The sequence below is a fragment of the Tachyglossus aculeatus genome, chromosome 2 (genome assembly GCF_015852505.1).
Source record: "Tachyglossus aculeatus isolate mTacAcu1 chromosome 2, mTacAcu1.pri, whole genome shotgun sequence".
Lineage (NCBI taxonomy): Eukaryota > Metazoa > Chordata > Mammalia > Monotremata > Tachyglossidae > Tachyglossus > Tachyglossus aculeatus.
The window spans coordinates 46,449,512-46,477,207 of NC_052067.1; the positions used below are offsets into that span (position 1 = coordinate 46,449,512).

Sequence of the window (27,696 nt, forward strand, 5' to 3'; positions counted from 1 at the left end):
TTCTTGACAAATCCAAAAATAGGCCTATCATAAATGCATCCATTACAAGCAGAAAATAAAAATTTTAGTCTTTAGGTGTCTTCAGTCGTTTGGAAAGGAAAATAAATTTCTCCCACTCTTTAAGAAAGCTTCAGGGAAAATAGGAAAATATGAATGGTTCTGTGAAATCTCTCTAATTGTACTTTCCAAGCACTTAGTGCAGTGCTTTTCACACAGTAAGCACTCGATCAATACAATTGAATGAATGAATGAATTAATTAATTAATTAAATCTATATGGTTTTCTCCATGGTATTTCATTCAGGGCAAGGGGAAGGGGAGACAGGTGTGGGGATGGAGGGTAACTGCTTTGTTATTGTACCCCTCATGTGCCCCTGATCTCCAACGCATGATGGAGTCATACTAGAAATATGGTGTACACTATTTTCTGTTTTTAAAATGTCTGCCGTCTTGTTATTCTGACACAGTGGGTGTCCATCCCTGCCTTTCCTTCATCAACCAAGCTTTGGAAACTCAAGAAGGTGTAATTTTTTTTAATATGCCTGTCTCTTTAGTTTACAGAACTATCGGCTTCAAGGCTCTCCATCACCTCGCCCCCTCCTACCTCACCTCCCTTCTCTCCTTCTACAGCCCAGCCCGCACCCTCGGCTCCTCTGCCACTAATCTCCTCACCATGCCTCGTTCTCACCTGTCCCTCCGTCAACCCCAGGCCCACATCATCCCCCTGGCCTGGAATGCCCTCCCTCTGCCCATCCGCCAAGCTAGCTCTCTTCTTCCCTTCAAGGCCCTACTGAGAGCTCACCTCCTCCAGGAGGCCTTCCCAGACTGAGTCCCCTCCTTCCTCTCCCCCTCATCCCCCTCTCCATCCCCCCATCTTACCTCCTTCCCTTCGCCACAGCACCTGTATATATGTATATATGTTTGAACATATTTATTACTCTATTCATTTATTTATTTATTTTACTTGTACATATCTATTCTATTTATTTTATTTTGTTGATATGTTTGGTTTTGTTCTCTGTCTCCCCTTTCTAGACTGTGAGCCCACTGTTGGGTAGGGACTGTCTCTATATGTTGCCAACTTGTACTTCCCAAGCGCTTAGTACAGTGCTCTGCACACAGTAAGCGCTCAATAAATACGATTGATTGATTGATTGGTATGATGAAAGCGATTAGTTATTAATTCGCTCTCATTCCCCCAGTTTGAGTAAAGCACTTTTGTTTCATGGTACTAAGCAATGCCAAATGGGTGAGAAGGCTTAATCCAAGAGAGAAAAAGAAAGAAAAGAGATAGAGAATATGTTAAATGGGAGGGAAAATAATATGAACATTGATTTTACCTGCTTTGGAGTGTATTAAAGAAGAACAGTCACTTTCCTAATCAAGTAATAATAATGATGGTATTTGTTAAGCGCTTACTATGTGCCAAGCACTGTTCTAAGTGCTGGAGCACTGTTCTAAGCACTGGGCACTCTATCCTTGTCCGCTTCCTGGCAAGCAAGATGACAACTGCCCCCCTCAATCTACCAATCAATCAATGGGCTTTATTGAGCACTTACTATGTGCACAGCACTGCACTAAGCACTTGGGCAAGTACAATACAACAGAGTTAGCAGTCGTGTTCCCTGCCCACAAGGAGCTTAAAGTATATAGCAGGAGACAGAAGTGAATATAAATAATTTAGAATACAGAGTTTAAGTGCTTAGTACAGTGCTGTGCACCCAGTAAGTGCTCAATAAATACCATTGAATGAATGATTGAATGAATTTAAAGATATGTACATAATTGCTGGAGAGTTGAGGTTGGGGTGAATATCAAATGCCCAGAGTCACAGATTGACTGTAATCACACATCAAAGAGATCCTCAAACAATTAGGCCTCCCCTGTCCCTGGGTGATTTCACAGTGTCCCTGTCAGTTCTTCATTCATTAAATCAATTAATAAAGCATTCAATTAATCGATCAATCGATGGTGTTGATTGAGCACCTGAATTGTGCAGAGCACTGTACTAAATGCTTGGGAGCATTTTTAGCAAATGGTTTACCATTTACTGGGTGGATCATCATCATCATCATCATCAATCGTATTTATTGAGCACTTACTGTGTGCAGAGCACTGTACTAAGTGCTTGGGAAGTACAAATTGGCAACATATAGAGACAGTCCCTGCCCAACAGTGGGCTCACAGTCTAAAAGGGGGAGACAGAGAACAAAACCAAACATACTAACAAAATAAAATAAATAGAATAGATATGTACAAGTAAAATAGAGTAATAAATATGTACAAACATATACACAAGCAAATCAAGTTGGACGCAGTCTCTGTCCTAAGTGGCGCTAACAGTTTCAATCCCCATTTTCTAGATGAGGTAATTGAGGCAGAGAAGGGAAGTGACTTGCCCAAGGTCACATAGCAGACTGGTGTCAGAGAGGCCTTCCCTAATTAAACCCTCATTTCTTCTACTCCCTCTCCCTTCTGCGTCACCTATTCATTTGGATCCTCTAGATTGTGAGCTGGTTGTGGGCAGGGATTGCCCACTCTCCATTGTCGCATTGTACTTTCCCAAGCACTTAGCACAGTTTCCTGCACACGGTAAGTGCTTAATAAATATGATTGAATGAATCCATACACTCTAAGCACTTGATATTCACCCAACCCTCAGCCCCATCGCACCTATATCCAGATCTGCAATTTATTTTTTTATCTGTCTCCCTCTCTGGGCTATAAGCTCTTTTTAGGCAGGGAAGGTGTTTACCAGATCAGTTGTATTGTACTCTTCCAAACACTTAGTACAGTGCTGTGCACACAGTAAGCGTTCATTAAACTGGCTGATTGAGGACTGCCTGTTCATAAGTGCTAAAGGTGGCTAATGGGTTGACACAAATTGGTGTGTTGAGAATTAATCAATTCATCAATCATATTTATTGAGCGCTTACTGTGTGTAGAGCACTGTCCTAATCAGGGAAGGCTTCTTGGAAGAAATGGGGTTTCAAGAAGGCCTGGAGGATGGGGAGAGCTAATTTTATTTACGAGGCCTGGCTTATTTTATTTTTTATTTGTATTTTTCTTAAGTGCTTACTATGTGTTATTAATTGTTCTAAGCTCTGGGATAGATATAAGTTAATCAGGACACAGTCCCTGACCCACATGAGCTCAATGTCTAGGTAGGAGGGAGGAGAGCTAAAATCCCTATTTTACAGTTTAAAGCACTTATGAAAGTACAATATAACAGAGTGTGTAAATGTACTCCCTGCCCACAAGGAATTTACAGTCTAGAAGAGGAGATTATAGTCTAGAGACAATGAATATTTTTAATGATATTTGTTAAGTGCTTTCTATGTGTCAAAAACTGTACTAAGCACAGGGGTAGGTTCAAGTTAATTAAGTTGGACACAGTCCCTGCCTGGCATGGGGCTCACAGTCTATGTAGGAGGGAGAAGAGGAGAACTGAAACACAGAGAATTTGTGACCTGCCCAAGGTCATACGAAAAGCAGTTCTAGACTGTGAGCACATTATGAGCAGGGATTAGACAATCCCTCTTTGTTGTTGAATTGTATTTTCCAAGTGCTTAGTACAGTGCTCTGCACACGTAAGTGCTCAATAAATATGATTGAATGAATGAATTGGCAGAGGAGAATTAGAACTCAGGTCCTCTGACTCCCAGGCCTGTGCTCTTCTCTCCAGGCCAGACTGCTTTTATCTGACAGAAAAGGCGTTACCAGGCAGTTCACAATAGGAACAATTCTGAAGGAACGTGAATGGGAGAATACTTTAATCAAAATTTCCATAGGGAAGATAAATGTTGGAAGCAATCTATCTTTGGGGATACATCCGTGAACGCAAAAGGATCAGCATATTTGCCCTCAGATTTGTCTGTCTCCTTTCAGTGCTTTATCTCTACAGTATTTCTGAATCTATTATAGCCACAAGGAGTGGGCAAAAATGGCAACAACTGAATCAACAGAAGTCAGTGAGAATCATCAGGGCCCACTGGAAAGAGAACAGGCCTGGGAGTCATCTAGACTACAAGCTCATTGTGGGCAGGGAACCTCTACCACCTCTGTCATATTGTACTCTTTCAAGTGCTTATTACAGGGCTCTCTGCACACGGTAAGTGTTCAATCAATTAATCAATTGATCGATCAGTGGTATTTATTTAGGGCTTACTAAGTGCAAAGCAGTGTGCTAAGCGCTTGGGAGAGTACACTTTAACAGACTTCGCAGTCATGTTCCCTGTCCATAATGAGTGTACAGCTTAGAGGGGGAGACAGGCACTAATATGAATAACAGAAGCATTGTGGCCTAGTGGTAAGAGCACAGGCCTGGGAGTCAGAGGACCTGGGTTCTAATCCCTGCTCTGGCACTTGTCTGCTGTGTGATCCTGAGCAAGTCATTGAACTTCTCTGTGCCTCAGTTCCCTCTTTTATAAAATGGGAATTATGACTGTGAGCCCTGTGTGGGACAGAGCCTGTGTCCAACCCGATTATCTTGTATCAACCTAGTGCTTAGTACAGTGCTGGCATAGAGTAAGTGCTTAACAAATACCACAATTATTAAATTATTATTTGTTAAATAAGTACAGTGATGGCACAGAGTAAGTGCTTAATGAATACCGCAATTATTAAATTATTACTTATTAGATAAGTAATTTATAATATATGATTTGAAGATATATACATAAGTGATGTTGGTTTGGGGGGGGTGGAGCAAATATCAAATGTCCAAATGTCGCAAATCCAAGTGCATAGGCGAAGTGGACAGGGTAATGAGCTAGGGAAAAGAGGGCTTAGTCCACAAAGGCCTCTTGGAGGAGATGTGACCTTAATGATGTTTTGAAGGTGGAGAAAGTGGTAGTCTGGTGTAGATGGAGGGGGAGGGAGTTTCAGGCTAGGGGAAGGATGTGGGAAAGGGTTGGGTGATGAGATAGATGAGATCAGGGCCCATTAGTGAGTAAGCTGGAGCCAGAGGAGCAGAGTGTACAGGCTGGGCTGGAGTAGATCAGTGAGATGAGGTAAGATGGGGTGAGCTGATTGAGTGCCTCAAAGCCGATGGTGAGGAGCTTCTGTCTGATGATGAGGTGGTTGGACAGCCATTGGAGGTTGTTGCGGGAGACATGGACTGAACATTTTTGTTGATGAATGAGTGAAGTATGGACTGGAGAGAGGAGAGACGGCAGGCAGGAAGGTCAGCCAAGAGGCAGCTCCAGTAGTCAAGGCAGGATAGGATAAGTGCTTGGATCAGCATGGTAGCAGTTTAGATGGAAAGGAAAAGGCAGGTTTTAGTAATGCTGTGAAGGTAATACGATTGATCGATTGGGGATTGGAAGGCCTGGGTTTCAATCCCAGCCCTCTACCTGCTATACAACATTGGGCAAGTCATTTAACCTCTATGTGCCTCAGTAAACACATCTGTAAAATGGGGATTAAGACCAGGAGCCCCATGTAAAACAGGGGCTGTGTCCAACCGGATTATGTTGTATATATTCCAGCACTGCCTGCCCCATGCTGCACTCCTGGCATAGGAGGCAGAATAAGTATTTGACACACCTGTTTTGCAGATGAGGAAATTGAGGCACAGACTGGTGAAGTGACTTGGCTAAGGTCACCCAGCAGGCAACTGGCAGAACTGAGATTAAAACCTTTGTCCTCTGACTCCCGGGCCCTGCTCTTTCCACTAGGTCACCCTGCCTCTTCTGAGAGGTCTCAGATTTTGACTGAGCTTAGGAGGGGATAATCAATCATATTTATGAAGTACTTACTGTCTGCAGAACACTGTACTAAGCGCTTGGGAGGGTATAACAGACCTATTCCCTGCCCACAACAAGCGTACAGTCTAATTTACAGATTTGTACGTAAGTGCCATGGGGCTAAGGAGGGGGGCATGAATAAAGAGAGTAGGGGAGAACTAAACATAGTCACCATTTATTTGAATTTCTGTCTTCCCCTCTAGCCTGTGCATTCCTAGTGGGCAGGGAACATGTTTGCCACCTTTATTGTACTACATTGTCCCTAGCGGTTAGTACAGTGTTGGGCAAAGTAGGTGCTCAATAAATACACTGATTGACTAACCTGACTATTCTCATCTTCCCAAGGTATTTCTACCCCTACAGCCGCTTCAGTCCTAAAGCTTCACTTACCCGCACAAAGCACTTACGTCCAGAACTTTAAACACTGTTGCTTCCCCCTTCCTGTAATTGCCCTGCACAGAAGCAACTGAATGATTGATTGATTTTAATGTCTGCTTTACACCCCCAACCCTAGTAAACATTTAACAAATACCACGAAAAAAAAAGAAAAAAAAAGAACAGTGAGTCAACGGTGAGAGAGAGCAGAGTGAGGCCAAGTGAGCCAAAATGCTAAAGACTTCTCTTCTTGGCAAGTGGGACAACCACCTGTGTCTCTCTCATTTAATCAAGGGTAATTGGTGGGTGAACAAACATTTGCTTTGACCAAGATGGTGGGGTCGGTGTGCGTGTTCGGGAACGACTCAAGTTAATTTACATTCCAAACCAAGAGTCATTGGCAAAGATTTAACCGTGGTTTTCCTCAAGCAGTGTTCTTCCCCTAAAATCCTCCTGGGGAAATCCAGATCCTCCGTGTCCTTCTTACACTTAGATTTGCACCTTTTATTCACCCCACCTTCCACCCCATGGTCCATATGTCCATATATGGAATTTATTTATTCATATTGATGTCTGTCTCCCTCTCTATTCATTCAATCATATTTATTGAGTGCTTACTGGATCCAGAGCACTGTACTAGAGCACTTGGATTGAAGACTAGACTGTAGACTCTTGTCTGTAAGCTCGTTGTGGGCAGGGAATGTGTCTACCAGCTCTGTTACACTGTACTCCCCCAAGCACTTAGTTCAGTGCTTCACACACAGTAAATGCTCAATGAATGTAACTGATTGAGACACATCCAATTCTATTACTTTCCTTATTCAATGATCTATTTAATGTCTGTCTCCCCTGTAGACTGAAAACTCCTCATGAGCAGGAGTCACATCTACCTACTCAGTTGCATTACACTCTTCCAAGCACTTAGTACAGTGCTTGACACACACTAAGCACTCAATAAATACCACTGATTGATTGACTAATTGGCTCTGATAAATTCTTCTCTATTTGAGAGCAAGAAACCTGGGCGCAGGCTTTCTTGGGGGATTTCCTCTCTTACAGTGCAACAATTAGTTAATCAATCAATGGTATTTACTGAGTGCTTAGTGTACACTGCCAAGCACTGTACTAAGCACTTGGGGGAGTATTATATAAAGAGTTGGTAGATATGTTCACTGCCCACAAGAAGCTTACAGTCAGAGGGGGAGACAGGCATTAAAACAAATTGCAAATCTGTTCATAAGCCCCTTATAAAGAGTGGGTAGACATGTTTCCTACCCACGACGAGTTACCTGCATCCAAAACCCCATTATAGTAATCTGGCTGTCCCATCACAGCAGGTCTAGGTTGTTTTAATGGATACATCACTTTACACTAAGACATCACATCTGTTTTGCCCCCTAATTCCAAATGCAAAAGGACATAATTCTCAACGGCATCATAAAAAGTGAGATGCAAGTCATTTAAATGCATATGTATCTTCTCGGTGCTGCAAGGTCCTTTTCACGTCTCGGGCACAAATCAGACGGAAAACGCGCTCTCTCCTGAACAGTGATTTCCTCTCCTTCAGAGATATCACATCACCCTGTCTTGACGAGATTCTAGCACCCAATCATCTGTGACCTGGGCTGCGGGCCTGGTGAATGGGGTTTGAAAATACATTCACCTAACGTCTCAGAGAGATCCTTGCTGTGACCTAATGGATCTTTTTTCCTCCATGGGTAATGAGAAACAAAAACCCCAGGGAGGTTTTCAGAGTGATAGAGCAAACGTTCAGGAACTGTGAGAGGGGGATGTATAACGATTTTGCTCTCCCCAGTGGCTCTGTTTACCTTCTAATTATGAATCGAAGAGGAGAGTGTGGTTTTAGAATTTGGTCTCCTAGAAGGGATAAGGGGGAGCCAAATTCTTCCCCTATTTTTTTATGATATCTGTTAAGTGCTTACTATGTGCCAGGCACTGTAATAAGCTCTGGGGTAGATACTAGCTAATCGAGTTGGACATTGTCCATATCCCAAATGGGACTCACAGTCTTAATACCCATTTTACAGACCAGCTAACTGAGCCCCAGAGAATAATAACTGTGGTATTTGTTAAGCATTTATTATGTGTACAGCACTGTTCTAAGTGCTGGGTAATACAAGTTCAATAAATGGCATTACTATTCATGCCACTCTGAGCTACATCCTTCTCCATCTTTAAAGCCCTTCTGCAAAGACCCCTCTTCCAGGAAGCCTTTCCTGATTGATCCCCATTTCCTTGATCAGGTGATCCCATCAGCCACAACTTCAGCTTCTTCCCACCCAACTGACGAACGAAAAGACCAAGAACCTTTATTGTCTTCCCAGGGACTTAGCTCCTGGCCTAAAAGACAGAATCCAGGCCGGGGAGTCAGAAGGACCTGGGTTCTAATTCCGGCTCTACCACTTGTCTGCATTGTGACCTTGGCCAAGTCACTTCACTTCACTGTGCCTTAGTTCCCTTATCTGTATAATGGGGATTAAGGCCGTGTGCCCCACGTGGGACAGGGATTGTGTCCAACACAATTTGCTCGTATCTGCCCCAAAGCATAGTACAGTGCTTGGCATAGAGTAAGTGCTTAACAAGTGCCATTATTATTATCAGCCTAGGAGTCAGAGGAACTGGGTTCTAATCCTATCTCTACCACTTGCTTGCTGCATGACTTTGGGGAAGTCACTTAACGTCTCTGTACCTCGGTTTAGTGACTTGCTCAAAGTCGCACAGCAGGCAGATTTTGTTTGTGGTATTTCTTACTTAGTACTTACTGTGGTGACTGCTTGGGAGAGTACAATACAAAGTAGACTCTTCCCTCTCCTTAAGGAGCTTACAATTTAGCTGAACTCTCTAAGTGATCAGATGACACAGACATGTTTGAGGATCAAATTGTTCTGGACTATTAATTGATGATGTTTACTCTCCCACTTCCCTAAACCGTAAAGCTCACTGCGGGCAGGGAACATTTCTACCAACTCTCCCAAGCACTTACTGTACTCTCCTCAGCATTTAGTACAGTGTCTGCACACAGTAAACATTCAATAAATACCATTGATTGATTGATTGATTTACCATGTACAGAGCACTCCACTAAGCGCTGGATTATAGGTCTTTAGGTTGCCATTTCTCAGTGTTTAGCTTTGGACACCTTTATAAGAGAGGACGAGGAGGAGCAATCAATCAATCATATTTATTGAGTGCTTACTCTGTGCAAAGCAGTGCACAAATCAGAAAACCTGGCTCTCAGGAAAGGTCACCGACAGCCAAACCCCACCTCCCTTCACCCAAACCCACCCTGGGAGGAGACAGTCTTAACATCAATGATGGGTCAGGGAGGCAGAATGGGGTGAGTAGTGAAGTAGAGGATTGCTTTATTGAGCTAGACTGTAAGCTCGATGTGGGCAGGGATCGCCCTTGTCCCTCATGGGGCCCACAATCTAAGAGTTTACCTGGGCAGAAGAGATTGGAGACAGACACATCAGGGTTGATGAAACATTAAAACACCAACACAAACAAATCAACCTATCAGTGGTATTTACTGAGCGCTTTACATAAACCAGGTGGAAATCTCCACGGGGATGGAGAAGTCAGAGGGTGCATGGGGGAAGTTTTTATCCCCATCTGCATGGCCCAGAGAATGCTGGAGTTCTGGTATCTGTCTCCCCTGCCTAGACTGCAAGCCCACTGTGGGCAGGGATTGTCTCTCTGTATTGTGGAATTGTACTTTCCAAGCACTTAGTACAGTGCTCTGTGCACAGTAAGAATGAATAAGGAACCTTCACGATGGGAGGGAAAATGGCAGTTTTCATCCATGAAGTTTTTTCAGCTGTGATGTGAGATTGCAGAACAGGAGCACCATTTGAACAGGTGAGGTTGATTTGCAATCTGCCTCCAATTCCAAGGCAGTCTTCAGCTCCTCCTTCCTTGATTTTGTTAAGTGCTTACTATGTGCTAAGCACTGAACTAAGCACTGAAACAAATACAAGTTAATCAGGTTGACACAGTCCCTGTCCTGCCTGGGGCTTACAGTCTAAGTAGGAAAGAAAATACGTATCTTATCCCCCTTTGACTGGTGATGGAACTGAGGCATTAAGGTCACCCAGCAGGCCATTGGCAGAGCCAGGATTATAACCCAGCTCCTCTGACTTCCAGGCCAGTGCTCTTTCCCCCTCCTACCTCACCTTGCTACTCTCCTACTCCAACCCAGGTGCACACTTCGCTCCTCTAATGCTAACCTTCTCACTGTGCCTGGCTCTCACCTATTCATTCATTCAATTGTATTTATTGAGCACTTACTGTGCAGAGCACTGTTTTTTAAGATCTTGGAAATGACAATTCAGCAATTAAGAGAGACGATCCCTCCCCACACAGGGCTTACAGTCTAGAAGGGAGAAGACAGATACGAAACAACAGGCATCAATATAAATAAATAAAATTATAGATACATACACATCAAAACAAGTATACAGGCATCAATATAAATAAATAGAATTATACATATATACATACCTATCTCACACCGAGCCCTGGCCCGCAACCTACCTCTGGCCTGTAACCTCCTTTGTCTCAAATCTGACCGACAATGACTCTCCCCCCTCTTCAAAGCCTTATTGAAGGCCCATCTCCTCCAAGAGGCCTTCCCTGACTAAGCCCTCCTTTCCTCTTCTCCTACTCCCTTCTTTGTCAACCTGACTTGCTCCCTTCATTAATCCCCTCTCAGCCCCACAGCACTTCTGTACAGATCTGGAATTTATTTATTTCTATCAATGTCTGTTCCCCTCTAGCTTGTAAGCTCACTGTGGCCAGGGAATGTGTCTGTTTGGTTTTTGTCTTTGAGCTTAAGGTGCGGGTGTGTCGTTCTTGTGCAGGAGTCCTGGAGACAAAATAATAGTATTAGGAATAGCCTTTATTGAGCACTTACTGTGTGCAGAGCACTGTAATAAACAATGGAGAGAAAACAAAGGTGGGAAATAGACACAGTCCTTATCCCTTATGGGGCTCAAAATCTAAGAGAGGTGTCCGAAGACAATATTTCACATTTCCAGTGAAGCAGTGTACTCTCCTAAGCACTTCGTACAGTGCTCTGCACACAGAAAGCATTCAATAACTATAACCGACTGGCTCACTGACTTTCCACTAGTCCATGCCACTTCTCTAGAAAGCAGAAAGCCAAGTCTCTGCGTATCAACCAACAATTTAAAACTGAAAAGATGGGTGAGCAATGGGCTCCCTCTTAGACTTCCCCAGGAAGACCTCTAGACTGTAAGCTCACTGTGGGCAGGGAATGCATCTGTGTATTGATATACTGTGCTCAGTAAGTACAGTAAGTACGCTCAGAAAGAGCGTATCAGTATCCAGTACTGGGCACGTAGTAAGCACTTAAATACCACCATTATCATTATTAAATACGATCAAATGGGTAGAATAAATCTTCCTTTTTTCCCAGCTGAAGAGGACAAAAAAGAAAACTGACTCCAATGATCAGAAGGTGTGATCTGATGCAGTGAGGGGTCTAGGCGAGGTTTATGGGAGTGATGAAATTTGTTGCATTTCTCCCGTTCGGTTCATGAAATCCCTGGATCAGAGTGCCCCCTACAGCTGGCCCAGGCGACTGCAGGTTATTTCCAGGCCTCGGCCGGAGACTCGCTTGTGTCCCGAGAAAGCAACCCCACGAGTGATCCAAAATCCCGCCCAAAATCCCGCGTGCAGGGCTCTTAGATACCAGCCCCGACAAGCCAAAAACACGAACATTTTGCTGGCAATGGCTTCGGCCTCTAGGTTAGTTCTCCTCTAATAACAGCGGTAATGGTATTGGTAAGCGCTTATTCTGTGTGCCGGGCGTTGTACGAAGCCCTGGGGTGGATGCAAGCAAATCGAGGTGGATGCAGTCCCCTGTCCCATGTGGGACTCACAAGCCCCATCCCAGTTTTACAGATGGGCACAGAGGTGTGGAGTGACTTGCCCAAGGTCACACAGTGAAGAAACGGCAGACCTTCTGACACCCAGGCCCGTGCTTCATCTGCTATGCCGTGCTGCTTCTCCACCAAAGCGACAGGACTTGTTTCCTAAGGGGGTTAACTTGGTCATTATGGTGTAAGGGGTTTTTCCCAAATGATACCCTAATTAAAGGACCGGGAGAGCATGGATTTAAGACTAAATTACAAGGAGTCACCAAGGAAAGAGAAGTGGCATGGCATAGGGGAAACAGCAAGGGCCTGTGAGTCGGAGGACCTGGGTTCTAATTCAGGGGATTCACCTGCGGCCAGAAAGGAGGGAGATAGTTGTCTGGTCTGCTTCTCCAATGCCCTGAAAAGGACATAGAGAAATGTATTCATTCATTCACTCATTCAGTTGTATTTTTTGAGCACTAAGTGTGTGCAGAGCACTGTACTAAGCACTTGGGAGAGTACAGTATAACAATAAAGGGACATATTCCATCCTGCTCTGGAGACAAAGAATGACTACACTGCAATCTCGTTCTAGCCTATGAGCTCAGTTTGGGCAGGGAAAGTGTCAGGTATATTGTTGTGTTCCATTCTCCAAAGAGCTTAGGACAGTGCTCTCCACCTAGTAAGGGCTTAACGCAATTGATTGACTGAATCCAAGGGACTCATGCCTGGACAAACAGCATGGCCTAGAGGAAGAAGCATGGGCCCTGGATTCAGAGGTCATGGGTTTGAATCCCAGCTCTGTCACATCATCATCATCATCAATCGTATTTATTGAGCGCTTACTATGTGCAGAGCACTGTACTAAGCGCTTGGGAAGTACAAATTGGCAACATATAGAGACAGTCCTTACCCAACAGTGGGCTCACAGTCTAAAAGGGGGAGACAGAGAACAAAACCATACTAACAAAATAAAATAAATAGAAAAGATATGTACAAGTAAAATAAATAAATAGAGTAATAAATATGTACAAACATATATACATATATACAGGTGCTATGGGGAAGGGAAGGAGGTAAGATGGGGGGATGGAGAGGGATACCTATCAGCTATGTGACTTTGGACAGGTAACAACTTCTCTGTGCCTCAGTTTCCTCATCTGTAAAAAACGGGGATTAAATCCTACTACCTCCTTCGTAGAATGTGAGTTCCACATGAGACAGGTACTGTGTCCAATCTGATTATCTTGTAACTACCCCAGTGCTTAGTACAGTGCTTGTTTTGTTGTCTCTCTCCCCCTTCTAGATTGTGAGCCCACTGTTGGGTAGGTACTGTCTCTACATGTTGCCAGCTTGTACTTCCCAAGCGCTTAGTACAGTGCTCTGCACACAGTAAGCGCTCAATAAATACGATTGATTGATTAAAAGTACCACAATGATCATTACTCTATTATTTGTAATAACAGTAATTAGTAGTAATAGCAGTAGTAGTAGTAGTAGTAGTAGTAGTTTTACCTGTTTTTGAAACCAACCACCTGGGTTCTTTTAGCCCACTGGAGGAGCACAGAATGCGCCCCCCCCCCTTTTTTTTCAAGTGGTATCTGTTAAGCGCTTTCTAGCCAGGCACTGTGCTAAGCACTGTGGTAGATACAAGCTAATCAGGTTGTACACTGTCCTTGTCCCACATGGGGCTCCAAGTCTTAATCCCTGTTTTACAACTGAGATAACTGAGTCTCAGAGAATTTAAATGAGTTGTCCAAGGTCACACAGCATACGAAGCAGGATGGCCTAGTGGAAAGAGTCCAGTTTGGGAGCCAGAAGAACCTGGGTTCTAATTCTGGCTGCTCCATATGTCTGCTGTGTGACCTTGGGCAAGTCACTTCTCATCTCTGCACCTCAGTTACCTCATTTGTAAAGTGGATATTAAGACCGTGAGCCCCACGTGGGACAGGGACTGTGTCCAACCTGATTAGCTAGTATCTATCCCAGAGCTCAGTACAGTGTCTAGCACCTAGTAAGCACTTAACAAATACCTTAAAATAAAAGTGGTGGAGCCAGAAAACTCCAGGTGGCTCTCAAGCTTTACCAAGCTGAATACATTGGTTTTAGATTCAGAATTCACTTCGTCCCTGCCCTGGGACACATGCTGACATCCTTGGCCATCTGGTCACCCTGAGGAAAAGCTTGGCAGTTTGTGAAAGGGGTTGGAGAATCCCACCAATTCAGCCCAAATGGGTTTGCAAAGACAGAAGAAAGACCAGTTGCCAAATCGCACTTAGCTTGTCCTGCCAAGCCCGCCGTCAAGCAAAGACCGCCAATCTCAAATATCCCATGCTCTCCCACCAAATGTTGCCAGCCACAGAAGTCTACCGATGGCCTCATTAGCAATCAATTTATAGTATTTATTCAGCACTTACTATGCACAGAGCACTGTTCTAAGCTCTGGGGAGTGTACAACAGAATCAGCAGACATGTTCCCTGCCCATACTGAGCTTACTGTCTAGAAGGGGAGACAGACATTAATAGGAATGAATAATTTATAACAAATACTTAAAGATATGTTATGTACGTGCTGTGGAGTTGGGGGTGGGTTGAATAACAAATGGACCAAGCTTACAGATCCAATTGTAGAGAGGATGCAGAAGGGATGCAGAGATAGACAGGGAAAGAGGGCTTAATCAGGGAAGACCTCATGGAAAAGATGTGACATTAATTGTGCTTTGAAGGTGGAGAGTGGTGGTCTAGTGTATATCGATCAATCAATCCATGGTATTTATTGAGCGCTTACTATGTGCAGAGTGGTGTACTAAGCACTTGGGAGATTACAACAGAATTAGCACACATGCTCGCTGCTCACAATGATCTTACAGTCTAGAGGGGGAGACAGACATGAATAAGGAATTTATGATATATCACTTAAAAAATATGTACATAAGTGCTGGGGAGAATATCAACCATCCAGAGGTCACAGATTGAAGTTCATGGATAATACAGGAGTGAGAGTGAGCCAGGAAAAGGAAGGCTTTAAACAGGGAAGGCCTCTTGGAGGAGATGTGATTGTAGTAATGCTTTGATGGTGGAGAGAGTGGGGGTCTGGCATATATGGAGGGAGAGGAATTTCCAGGTTAAGGGAGGGATGTGGGAAAGGGGTCAGTGGTGAGATAGACGAGATCAGGGCCCAGTGAGTAAGCTGGCATTAGAGGAGCGGAGCTCGTGGGCTGGGATGTCATAGGAGATCGGCGGGGCGAGGTAGGATGGGGCGAACTGATTTAAAGTCGACAGAGAGGAGTTTTTGTTTGATGCAGAGGTGGATGGGAAGCAACTGGAGGTTCTTGAGGAGTGGAGAGACATGAACGGAACGTTTTTGTTGCTAGATGATGCGTGCAGAGAGTGAAGGATGGATTGGAGGGGGAGAGACAGGAGGCCTGGAGGTCAGAGTGGAGGGAAATGTAAAGTTAGCACAGATATTTTGTCAGAAAGTAATTATAGCGAACGCCACTTGGGGTCACTAAAGCCACAATCAGGACCACCCTTCCACTGGTTCTCCTGGGAAACACACATTCATTCCATCCTATTTACTGAGTGCTTACTGTCTGCAAAGCACTGTACTAAGCGCTTGGGAGAGTACAATATAACAACAAGCAGACACATTCCCTGACCACAACGAGCTCATAGTCTAGAGACGAGCTAACGGTCAAGAGATCTCACATCATTTCTCTCTCAAAGACCCTGGACTGATAAAGCAGCATGGCCTATTGGATAGAGCCTGGGCATCTAGACACTGGGCCTGGGAGTCAGAAGGACCTGGGTTCTAATCCAGACTCTGCTACTTGTCTGCCGTGTGACCACAGGCAAGTCACTTCACTTCTCTGGGCCCTCATCCACAAAAATGGAAATTGTGAACCCCGATTGTGGGATTTTGTCCAATCTGATTAGCTTCAATCTGATTAGCTGATTAGCTGATTACTGAGCATAGTAATAATAATAATAGTAATGGTGGTATTTGTTAAGTGCTTACTATGTGCGAGGCACTGTTCTAAGTGCTGGGGGGGATACAAGGTAATCAGTTTGTCCCATTTGGAGCTCACAGTCTTAATCCCCATTTTACAGATGAGGTAACTGAGGCACAGAGAAGTTAAGTGGCTTGCCCAAGGTCACACAGCTGACAAGTGGCTGAGCTGGGATTCGAACCCATGACCTCTGACTCCCAAGCCCACACTCTTTCCACTGAGTCATGCTAGTACAGTGCCTGGCACATAGTAAGTGCTTAACCAATACCATTATTGTTATTATTATTATTATTATTATTATTATTATTATTATTATTATTATTAATAAGCAGAAATTCAGGTAGCGGGCAGAGAACAAGGGGGTAGTCAGTAATGATAAGAATAATTTTGATACTTGTTAAGTGCTATGTGCAAAGCACTATTCTAAGTGCTGGGGAGGATACAAGGTGATCAGGTTGTCCCACGCGGGGCTCACAGTCTTAATCCCCATTTTACAGATGAGGTAACTGAGGCACAGGGAAGTTAAGTGACTTGCCCAAAGTCACACAGCTGACAAGTGGCAGAGCCGGGATTTGAACCCATGACCCCTGACTCCCAATCCCATGCTCTTTCCACTGAGCCACGAGTCAGTAGTATTTATTGAGTGCTTACTGTATGTAGAACACTGTATTAAGTGCTTGGGAGAGTACAATAGAATAATAGACACATGCCCTGTCCACAACAAGGTTGCAGTCTAGAGACAGTGTAGAGTGCAGGAATTTAGGAGATTGAGATTGGGGTGATGGTAACCTGCTTTCAGCCTCTCAGGGTCACACCTGGAGAGTTTCCAGTACTCTACCAGTCTCAGCTATGGGAGGGAGAATCAAGCAGAGGCCTACCCATTCCTTTCCTACCATGGCCAGTGGCTAGCGAGTGGAAGGCAATCTGCTACAAGTCAAAATTCAACCATGCTGGGCAGCAGCGGCATGGGAGAGAGTCGAGACTCAGGCTTACTGCATGGAAGGAGGCAATGGTAAACCACTTCCATGTTTTTACCAAGAAAACTGTATAGGTCCACTACCAGAATGAAGGCAGATGGAGGTGGGGCATTCTGGGAGAGGTGTGTCCATAGCGTTGCTATGGGTCGGACACGACAACAGCATAAGACAACAACAACAACAACAACCTGCTTTTCTCTACTGCCAATGCACTCACCAAACCTCCATTTGGTCTCACCTGCTGCTGACTCCTTGCTCACGTCCATCACGAAGAAGGCTGGGTGAGATTGAGGCTACATTGTCGCACACAACTGAGCAAGGATTAAAATGACATGGTTTTAAAACTAGGGAAACAGTGTGGATAAGCGGAAAGAGCCTGGGCCTCGGAGTCGGAGGACCTGCGTTCTAATCCCGGCTCTGCCATGTGCCAGCTGTGTGACCTTGGGCGAGTCACTTCACTTCTCCATGCCTCGGTTCTCCTGTTCTCCTTCCTACATAGACTGTAAACCCTATGTGGGACAGGGATTGGGTCCAACCTAACTCTTACCTACCCCAGAACTTAGAACAGTGTTTGACACATAGTAAGTGCTTAACAAATACCATTACAAATACATTCTCTCTATTCATTCATTCATTCAATCGTATTTATTGAGTGCTTACTGTGTGCTGTGCAAAGCACTGTACTAAGCACTTGGGAGAGTACAATATAACAACTAAATTCCTGCCCTCAGTGAGCTCCCTGTAAGATTTTTGTGGGCAGGGAACACGTTTAGCAACTCTGTTATATTGTACTCTCACAAGCACTTAGTACAGTGCTCTGCAAAGAGTAAGTGCTCAATAATAATAATTATGGTATTTGTTAAGCTCTTACTACAATGCAGGCACTGTTTTAAGCACTGGGGTGGGTACATGCAAATCAGATTGGACACAATCCCTTTCCCATGTGGGGCTCACAATCTCAATTCCCCATTTTATAGATGAGGAAACTGAGGCACAGAGAAGTGAAATGACTTGCCCAATGTCACACAGCAGATAAGTGGTGGAGCTGGGATTAGAATGCATGACCTTCTTATTCCCAGGCCATACACCATGCTGCTTCTCAATACATACACTTGATTAATTGATCATATTCAGTAATACCTGTGGTATTGTTAAATCCTCACTATGTGCCAAGCACTGGGAGTAGATACCACATAATCAGGTCACACACAGATCCTGTCCCAAATAGGGCTCATGGGATAAGCAGGAGGCAGAACAGGTACTTCATTCCTTTTTTTACTAGATGAGCGTGAGGCACAGAAAAGTGAAGTGACTCACACAAGGTCACAGAGCAGACAAGTAGCAGAGCCAGGATTAGAATCCAGGTCCTCTGACTCCGAGTTCTGAGCTCTTTCCCCTAGGTACATTGCTTCACTCTGTAGGCCAGGAGTTAGAAAAGCCAGCCAATATTTATTTGCTAGATATTCCCAAGCTTTGGTAACCATGAGTGAACTAGACTTCCAAAGAGAAAAGTGGCCAAAGTCAATATTTAATCAATATTGAGTGGAAAGAATTCAATAGTAAAATGATATGCAAACCTCTCGACATGTGCTCAGAGCCAGAACTTCGGAGCACGTGACCATTTTTATCTTCATTAATTTCAAAAATTCCTCTTCGTGTACCTGGCCCCTTTTACCTCAGGAATTGGTTAATCAGAGAAAGTGTGGCCTAGTGGATAGAGCACGGGCCTGAGAGTAGGAAAATCATGGGTTCTAATCCCAGTTCATTTGTTGGGCAAATGACCTTGGGCAAGTCACTTCACTTCTCTGTACTTCAGTTGCCTCAACAGTAAAATTGTGAGCCCCACATGGGACATGGACTGTGTCCAACCTGATTTGTTTGTACCCACCCCAGCACTTAGTACAGTGCCTGGCATGTAGTAAGTGTTTAACAAAGACCACAGTCATTATTATTGTTACTATTATTATTATTATTCCCAGCTCTGCCAGTTGTCTGCTATGCAACCTTGGGCAAGTCACTTCACTTCTTTGGGCTTCAGTTACCTCATCTGTAAAATGGGAAATAAGACTGTGAGCCTCATGTGGGACATGGACTGCATCCAAATTGATTAGCTCATATCTATCCCAGCGCTTAGACCAGTGCCTGACATGTAGTAAGCTCTTGACTAATTCCATGAAAAAAACAGCTCACCCTGTGAAAATCTGACAGAGACAAAGTCCGACTGCCAGCAGGGAGAATATTGACCCCAGAGAGGAGGTAAAAGTCATACGGGGAGAGATTCTCCTCTGGAAAAATCCCAGTGAAATCTAAACTCTGTGCCAGAGATGTCCAGAGGGCAGGGTAACATTTCATCTGTGGTAGAGAAGCCAAACAGCTCCCAAAATGCTCCAAGGGCCTCTGGGAAATGTAGGCAAGCCAGTCAGCCCCTTGCCCTTCCCTAGTGTCAGAGGAGATGGAGGTCATATCATCTTTTTGTTCCTTTCTTTTTCTGCAATTTCATGGCCAGATTTCAACCAGACCTGCTTGGAGGGTTTTTAAAGTACGCCACTTCATCCATGACCTAGCTGTCTAATAATTACAAAATCAACAATCCAAGGTGATGATGTCAAACTAAGAGGTTTTACAGTTTTACCATCAAGTCCCCCTAGACTGTAAGCACCTTGTGGGCAAGGAAACATTTATACTGACTCTGTTATATCGTGCTCTCCCAAGGGCTTAGTACAGTGCTCTGTTACACAGTAAGCCCTCGATAAATACGATCGACTGACTGCAAATTAGACACAGTTCTCTGAAGGAGGAGTCAGTCAATCTCAATGGTATTTGTTAAGGGTCTATTGAGTCTTAGATTCTGTCCTAAACATGACAGAGTTCAACAGTTACAAGAGACACATTTCCTATCACTGAGGACCTGGCAATATAATGACTAACTGAGATGGATAAAGAGAAAGTACTTCGGAAACTTTAAAACACTAGGTAAATTCAAGGTACTATGTAATAATTGCCAAGGGTCTTAAAATGCCATTATTTTATGCCATTAATGCCACCAATGACCTCCTGCTTGCCAAATCCAACGGCTCATACTCTGTCCTAATCCTCCTCGACCTCTCAGCTGCCTTTGACACTGTGGACCACCCCCTTCTCCTCAACACGCTATCTGACCTTGGCTTCACAGACTCCGTCCTCTCCTGGTTCTCCTTTTACCTCTCCGGTCGTTCTTTCTCAGTCTCTTTTGCAGGCTCCTCCTCCCCCTCCCATCCTCTTACTGTGGGGGTTCCCCAAGGTTCAGTGCTTGGTCCCCTTCTGTTCTCGATCTACACGCACTCCCTTGGGGACCTCATTCACTCCCACGGCTTCAACTATCATCTCTACGCTGATGACACCCAGATCTACATCTCTGCCCCTGCTCTCTCCCCCTCTCTCCAGGCTCGCATCTCCTCCTGCCTTCAGGACATCTCCATTTGGATGTCTGCCTGCCACCTAAAGCTCAACATGTTGAAGACTGAACTCCTTGTCTTCCCTCCCAAACCTTGCCCTCTCCCTGACTTTCCCATCTCTGTTGACGGCACTACCATCCTTCCCGTCTCACAGGCCCGCAAACTTGGTGTCATCCTCTACTCCGCTCTCTCATTCACCCCTCACATCCAAGCCGTCACCAAAACCTGCCGGTCTCAGCTCCGCAACATTGCCAAGATCCGCCCTTTCCTTTCCATCCCAACCGCTACCCTGCTCATTCAAGCTCTCATCCTATCCCGTCTGGACTACTGCATCAGCCTTCTCTCTGATCTCCCGTCCTTGTGTCTCTCTCCACTTCAATCCATACTTCATGCTGCTGCCCGGATTATCTTTGTCCAGAAACGCTCTGGGCATATTACTCCCCTCCTCAAAAATCTCCAGTGGCTACCAATCAATCTGCACATCAGGCAGAAACTCCTCACCCTGGGCTTCAAGGCTGTCCATCACCTCGCCCCCTCCTACCTCACCTTCCTTCTCTCCTTCTACAGCCCAGCCCGCACCCTCTGCTCCTCCGCCGCTAATCTCCTCACCGTACCTCGCTCTCGCCTGTCCCGCCATCGACCCCCGGCCCACGTCATCCCCCGGGCCTGGAATGCCCTCCCTCTGCCCATCCGCCAAGCTAGCTCTCTTCCTCCCTTCAAGGCCCTGCTGAGAGCTCACCTCCTCCAGGAGGCCTTCCCAGACTGAGCCCCTTCCTTCCTCTCCCCCTCATCTCCCTCTCCATCCCCCCATCTTACCTCCTTCCCTTCCCCACAGCACCTGTATATATGTATATATGTGTGTACATATTTATTACTCTATTTATTTATTCATTTATTTTATTTGTACATACCTATTCTATTTATTTTATTTTGTTAGTATGTTTGGTTTTGTTCTCTGTCTCCCCCTTTTAGACTGTGAGCCCACTGTTGGGTAGGGACTGTCTCTATATGTTGCCAATTTGTACTTCCCAAGCGCTTAGTACAGTGCTCTGCACATAGTAAGCACTCAATAAATACGATTGATGATGTGGATGATTATTGCCTGTCTGCCTAATCGAGATTTTGTGAACAGCATGAATTCTGACCTGAAAAAGCCCTTGCCTCATTCTCCCTGAATCTTGAGATTCCCACTTTAGACAGATACCTCTTTCCATAAAGCATTCTGGGAAACTTGGCCCTTAAAGATTCCTTCAAAACATCTCAAGTTCAATGCTGGTATTTGCTCTCTCACATTCTCAAATAGTAATGAAAGAAGCCTTGGTTGAGTCAGTTTTGTGAGCAGGTCTAAGAATTCCCATCTTTTTTTTTTCTTAAAAACATATTTGTTAAGCGCTTACTATGTGCCAGTCACTGTACTAAGCACTGAGGTCAATGCAAGCTGATCAGGGTGGACACAGTTCCTGTCCTATATAGGGCTCACAATCTTAATCCCCATTTTACAGATGAGGTTAACTGAGGCACACAGAAGTGAAGCAACTTGTCCAAGGTCACACAGTGGACAAGTAGGAGAGCAGAGATGAGAACCCAGGACCTTCTGACTCCCAGGCCCATGCTTTATCAACTAGTCCACACTGCTTCTCTACTTCCATACTAAAACCTCAGCTCCTAGCTTCTCCATCCTCTGCTTCCCATCCCTGCTACAAGACAATGGAAAGACCAATAAGGGAAAGCCTGAAACCAGTTCCAGAAAGGAAATCAGGATCTTAATCAATCATTCAATCTATGGGATTTATAGAGCATTGCCCAAGTGATGAGCACTGTAGGAGTGATTCCTGCCCATAAAGACCTTACAGTCTACAGGGGGAGACAGGCATAAAAATATATAAATTATAAACCACAGCTTATCTCAGGCAGTAGTGAAAAAGTTACAAACCCGGAGCCTGTAGCTGAGTGCCACTGGTGAGGATTCAAAGCAGATCAGGGAAGCAGAATCTCAGCTCCCATGATGAATCTTGGCTCCACTACTTGTTTGCTAGGTGACCCTGGGCAAGTCATTCAACTTCTCTGGGCCTCAGTTCCCTCATCTGTAAAAATAAGGATTAAGATAGTGTTTAAGGAACAACCAATTGAAAGAGATAGTTGAATGGCATGTTGCAGGAACAAGCGTTCTAACCAAGATGCAATGAGGAGAAGAAACGTTTTTGGAAGCACAAGCCTTTCTCTGCTAAGACCTCTCCAGGGCTTGCCATGGGGAGGAAAACACAGATAAATATCTAATCGATCGGAAATCACGGCTGAGACAAACTGAGGCACCTCCCTTGTTGCAAAATGGCAGCTCTGTGATTGGTCCAGTCCTTAAGAGGAAGATTTCAGCCAATCATTGATGCGGGGAGAATAGACATCTGAAAGGAATTCTGGGAAAGCATACCACAGTGGATTTGGGGTGGAGAGTAAGACTGAGAGAAAGCAGCACCGCACATCTCTAAATGATGTAAACCAAACTGTTTCTCGATGGTTCCTCGATAATAATAATTGTGGTTAATAATAATAATTGTGGTATTCATTAAGTGCTTACTATGTGCCAGAGACTGTACTAAGTGCTGGGGTGGATACAAGGAAATCGGCTTGGACCTAGTAACCATCCCATGCAGGTTTCACAGTCTCAACCCCCATTTTATAGATGAGGTAACTGAGGTGCAGAGAAGTGAAGTGACTTACTCAAGGTCACACAGCAGACAAAAGGCAGAGACGGGATTATAACCCAGGTCCTGCTGATTCCCAGGCCTGTGCTCTATCCATTGGCCCACTCAAGTCCTCACTACATGCCAAGCACAGGAGTAGATAAAAGATAATCAGGTCCCACAAGGACTCACAGTCTAAGTAAGGGAGGGAACAGGCATTGAATCCCCATTTTGCAGATGAGGAAATTGAAGCACAGAGAAGTGAAGTGATAAGGTCACACAGCTGAAGAGTGACGGAGCCGGGATTAGAACCCAGGTCCTCTGGCTCCCAGGCCCATGCTCTTTCCACTAGGCCATGCTCCTTCTTCTACCGGGTATATCCCCACTGGGAAAATGTGGTGGGAGAAGAATGGCATTCTGGCATTTTAGAGAGCACTAAAATAACTTGGAGAATTAGATCTCAAGATTCCCGCTCTTCCCTTCGGATCGCAGGCCCAAGTACTTTTGCTGCTTAGAGATCCACCCCAGAAGGGAGGAAATGGATGTTTGCACACTATTCTGTCAGGTTTTGTTCTGTCCTGTTGGCAGGATCAGCGAGTGAACCCTTTGGGATTCCCACGTGCAAACCAGAGCAAAGAACTGAGGTTCGTATGTGGAAATTTGGCTGTCCTGAGGCTCTCTGGTCTCCGTTTTGTTGCCCACATTGCTACTGGTGCCTGGTGTTTGCGTTAGTGCTGAGCCAAAAAGCAAATAAAGTTTCTGGGTAGCGAACATTCTCTCAGAGATTCCCCCTGCAAGAGATCTCTGAGGGGCAGAAAGGGAGGTGAACCCCATATCCTGGGACCGAACCCGGTCATTTCTTGCTTGGCATTTACTGCCACACTCCTTCTCTTTCCCCCCAGACTCCAGCTGCCGGGGAAAGGAGTTAGATCCAGAAGCACATCCTCAAATCATTGAGGGTGGAAGCATTATCTATTTGGCATCATCTGACTGAGGAGGAATACGATGATTCTGGCATTTGTTAAGTGCTTACTATCTGCCAAGCGCTCTACTAAGCACTGGGATAGATGCACATTAAACAGATTCCCCACAGGGCTCACAGTCAAAGTAGGAAGGAGAACAGGTACTGAATCTCCATTCTGCAGATGTGGTAACTGAGGCACAGAGAACTGACTTGTCCAAGGTCACACAGCAGATAAGAAGCAGTGCAGCCTACTGGATCGAACATGGGCCCAGGAGTCAGAGGATGTGAGTTCTTACCCGGACTCTGCCACTTGTCTGTTGTATGGCCTTGAGCAAGTCACTTCGCTTCTCTGTGCCTCAGTTACCTCATCTGAAGAATGGAGATTAAAACTAGGAGCTCCACGTGGGACAACTGGATTACCTTGTATCTGCCCCAGTGCTTAGAACAATGCTTGGCACGTAGTAAGTGCTTAACAAATGTCATCATTATTATTATTACAGTTCTGGACACATAGTAAATGCTTAACAAATACCATAAAAAACAACAACCAGGGACTATTTCCCACCTGATTTTCTTGTATCTATCAGTGCTTAGTGCCTAGCAGACAAATACCATTTTTTAAAAAAATGCCCTATTTGTTGTCAATCAATGTACTCTACACAATCTTGAGCAGGGAGGTGAAGCAACATCATAAAAAAAAAGAGCTACAGTAGGGATTAAATCCTACTCCCTCCTACTTAGACTGTAAGCCCTATGTGGGACACTGACTGTGCTCAACCTGATAAACTTGTATCTACCCCAGAGCTTAGAAAAGTGCTTGATACAGAGTAAATGCTTAATAAATACAATAATGATGATAATATTTCAAGTGCTTAATACAATGCTCTGAACATGTAAGGCTCAATAGATAAGATCGATTGATTCTTCTGGGAGAAAAGCAATCAATTCTGTCACAGACAACTCAGTATAGTGGATAGAGCACGGGCCTGGGAGTCAGAAGGACCTGGGTTCTAATCCCAGCTCTGCCACTTGTCTGCTGACTGACCTAGGACAAGTCACTTCACTTCTCTATACTTCAGTTGCATCATCTGTAAAACGGGGATTAAAAATGTGAGCCCTGTGTGGGACAGGAGCTGTGTCTAAACTTGTAGCTAACCTAGCACTTAGTAGAATGCCTGGCACGTGGTAAGTGATTAACAAATATCACAAAAAATAAAAAGAAAAGAGGGTGAATCTGGGTGATGGGGAGGGGAAGGGTATTGGCCTCAGAATTCTGCCCATATTAAACAGAACATGTTACGTAGAAAAGCTCTTCAAATAAGTGCTGGCTAAGACCAGCGATGTATTAAGGTTGTTTCTTTCCCCTTTCTTTTTTTGGCACAACAAAGGTGTGCAGCCAGACTACCTAGTGTTTGCAAACCTTCTAACCTACTTGATTAAGAAGCAGCAAACCTTCTAACCTACCTGATTACAAAGCAGCCCTCACACAACATCTGGGTAGATATTTATCTTGTTAAATTAAACATTCACCTGGCCCCTTAATTATCAGCTATAATTGACAACTTCATCATCTCAGAGCACTTTCCTCTCTGTGCCACAGTGGTGGAAGTAATTAGGTAATAATTAATGACACTTAAAGTGCATTCTTTCCTGAGACTTTGCTTTTCCCTCCAACTCTATTTTTGGAATGAATTCTGGGTTTACCATGGCCAGGGGGCACGTGGGTAACCATGAATGGAAATGGATCTCCAAGGCAGGCATCTTTCCCAGGATTACCTCCGATTGAGAAGCAGCAAGGCCTGCGATTCAGAAGGACCTGGGTTCAAATCCTAACTCCTCCACTTATCTGCTTTATAGTAATGTCTGTCTCCCCCTCTGGACTGTACACTCATTGTGAGCAGGGAATGTGTCTGTTTATTGTTGTACTGTACTCTCCCAAACGCTTAGTACAGGGTTCTGCTTAGTAAGTGCTCAGTAAATATGATTGAATGAATGAATGAATGTTACTTCACTTCATCTGTGCCTCACTTATCCTATCTGTAAAATGGGGATGAAGACTGTGAGTTCCATGTAGGACAGGCACTTTGTCCAACCTGATTATCTGGGATCTACCCCAGCATTACTGCAGTACTTGGCATAGTAAGCACTTAATGAATACCAGTAGTGTTATTGTTATTACTATTATTGGTAATAATTAGGTCTATAATAATTATTGTTAATAATAAGCACTTAAATACCCTTATTGCTATTATTATTATTGATAAAAACAAGGTCAGTAATAATCATTGATAATAATAAGATAACAATAATCACTTAAATACAAGTATTGCAATTATTATTATTATTGATAATAATGTTACAAAGCCAGTTAGGAAGTAGAGTGTGAGCCCCTTTCTGAGCAAGTTTCCCGCTGCCTTGTTCTGAGCTGTAATGAGGAATTCATTCATTCAATCACATTTATTGAGCGCTTGCCGTGTGCAGACACTGTACTAAGCACTTGGGAGAGTGCAATAGAACAATAAACAGACCCATTTCCTTCCCACAACGAGCTTACAGTCTAGAGGGGGAGCTAGACATTACTCTTTTCCCTAGACTGTGAAGGACAGGGCATACCAGGCCATCTGAAGCCAGTGGTGGGAGAGCTGGTTATGATCCTCCTTCTGGTTACCCTCAACCATTCAAACAGGGGCATCAACCTCCAGAACAGGCAGACAAGCTTTCACCATTAGACACTAACACAGCATGAGAAGCAGCGTGGCCTAGTGGCAAGAACACAGGCCTGGGCATCAGAAGACCTGGGTGGGAAGCAGTGTGGCCTAGTGGATAGAACACCCTGGGATTCTGGAGGTCATGGGCTCTAATCCCAGCTCCACTGTGTATGCTGTGTGACCTTGGACCAGTTGCTTTACTTCTCTGGGCCTCAGTTACCTCATCTGTAAAACAGGAATTGAGATGTGAGACAGGGATTGCGTCCAACATAATTTGCTTATATCCACCCCAGCACTTAGTAAAGTCCCTGGCACACAATAAATGCTTAACAAATACCACAATTATTATTAATCTTGGCTCCACAACTTGTTTGCTAGGTGACCTTGGGCAAGTCATTCAACTTCTCTGGGCCTCAGTTCCCTCATCTGTAAAAATAAGGATTAAGATAATGTGCCCCATGAGGTACAGAGACTGTGTCCAACCTGATTGGCTTGAATCTACTCCAGTGCTTAATACAGTGCCTGACACATAATACATTATTGAGAAGCAGTGTGGCTTAGTGAAAAGAGCACAGGCTTCAGAGTCAGAGGTCGTGAGTCCTAATCCTGAGTCCGCCACTTGTCAGCTATGTGACTTTGGGCAAGTCAGTTAACTTTCTTGTGCCTCAGTTACCTCATCTGTAAAATAGGGATTAAGTTTGTGAGCCCCACAAAGGACAACCTGATAACCCTGTATCTCTCCCAGTGCTTAGAACAGTGCTTGGCACATAGTAAGCACTTAACAAGTACCATTATTATTATCATTATTAATAAATACCATAGGAAAAAAAGAAAACCTAGGGGGCAGAAGACCCAGCCTCTCAACCCAACAGTTTAGCTTCCTCAATACTCCCTCTGTGTG

The 27,696-nt window shown here is 44.4% G+C and overlaps 1 non-coding gene across 1 annotated transcript; it reads left to right on the forward strand.

Annotated features, from left to right (window-relative positions):
- The first annotated feature begins 16,828 nt into the window (after positions 1-16,828).
- LOC119924503 lies at positions 16,829-16,966 on the forward strand. Its single transcript, XR_005449214.1, has one exon. It is a non-coding gene; the product is annotated as a small nucleolar RNA SNORA7 (small nucleolar RNA).
- The last annotated feature ends 10,730 nt before the right edge of the window (positions 16,967-27,696 follow it).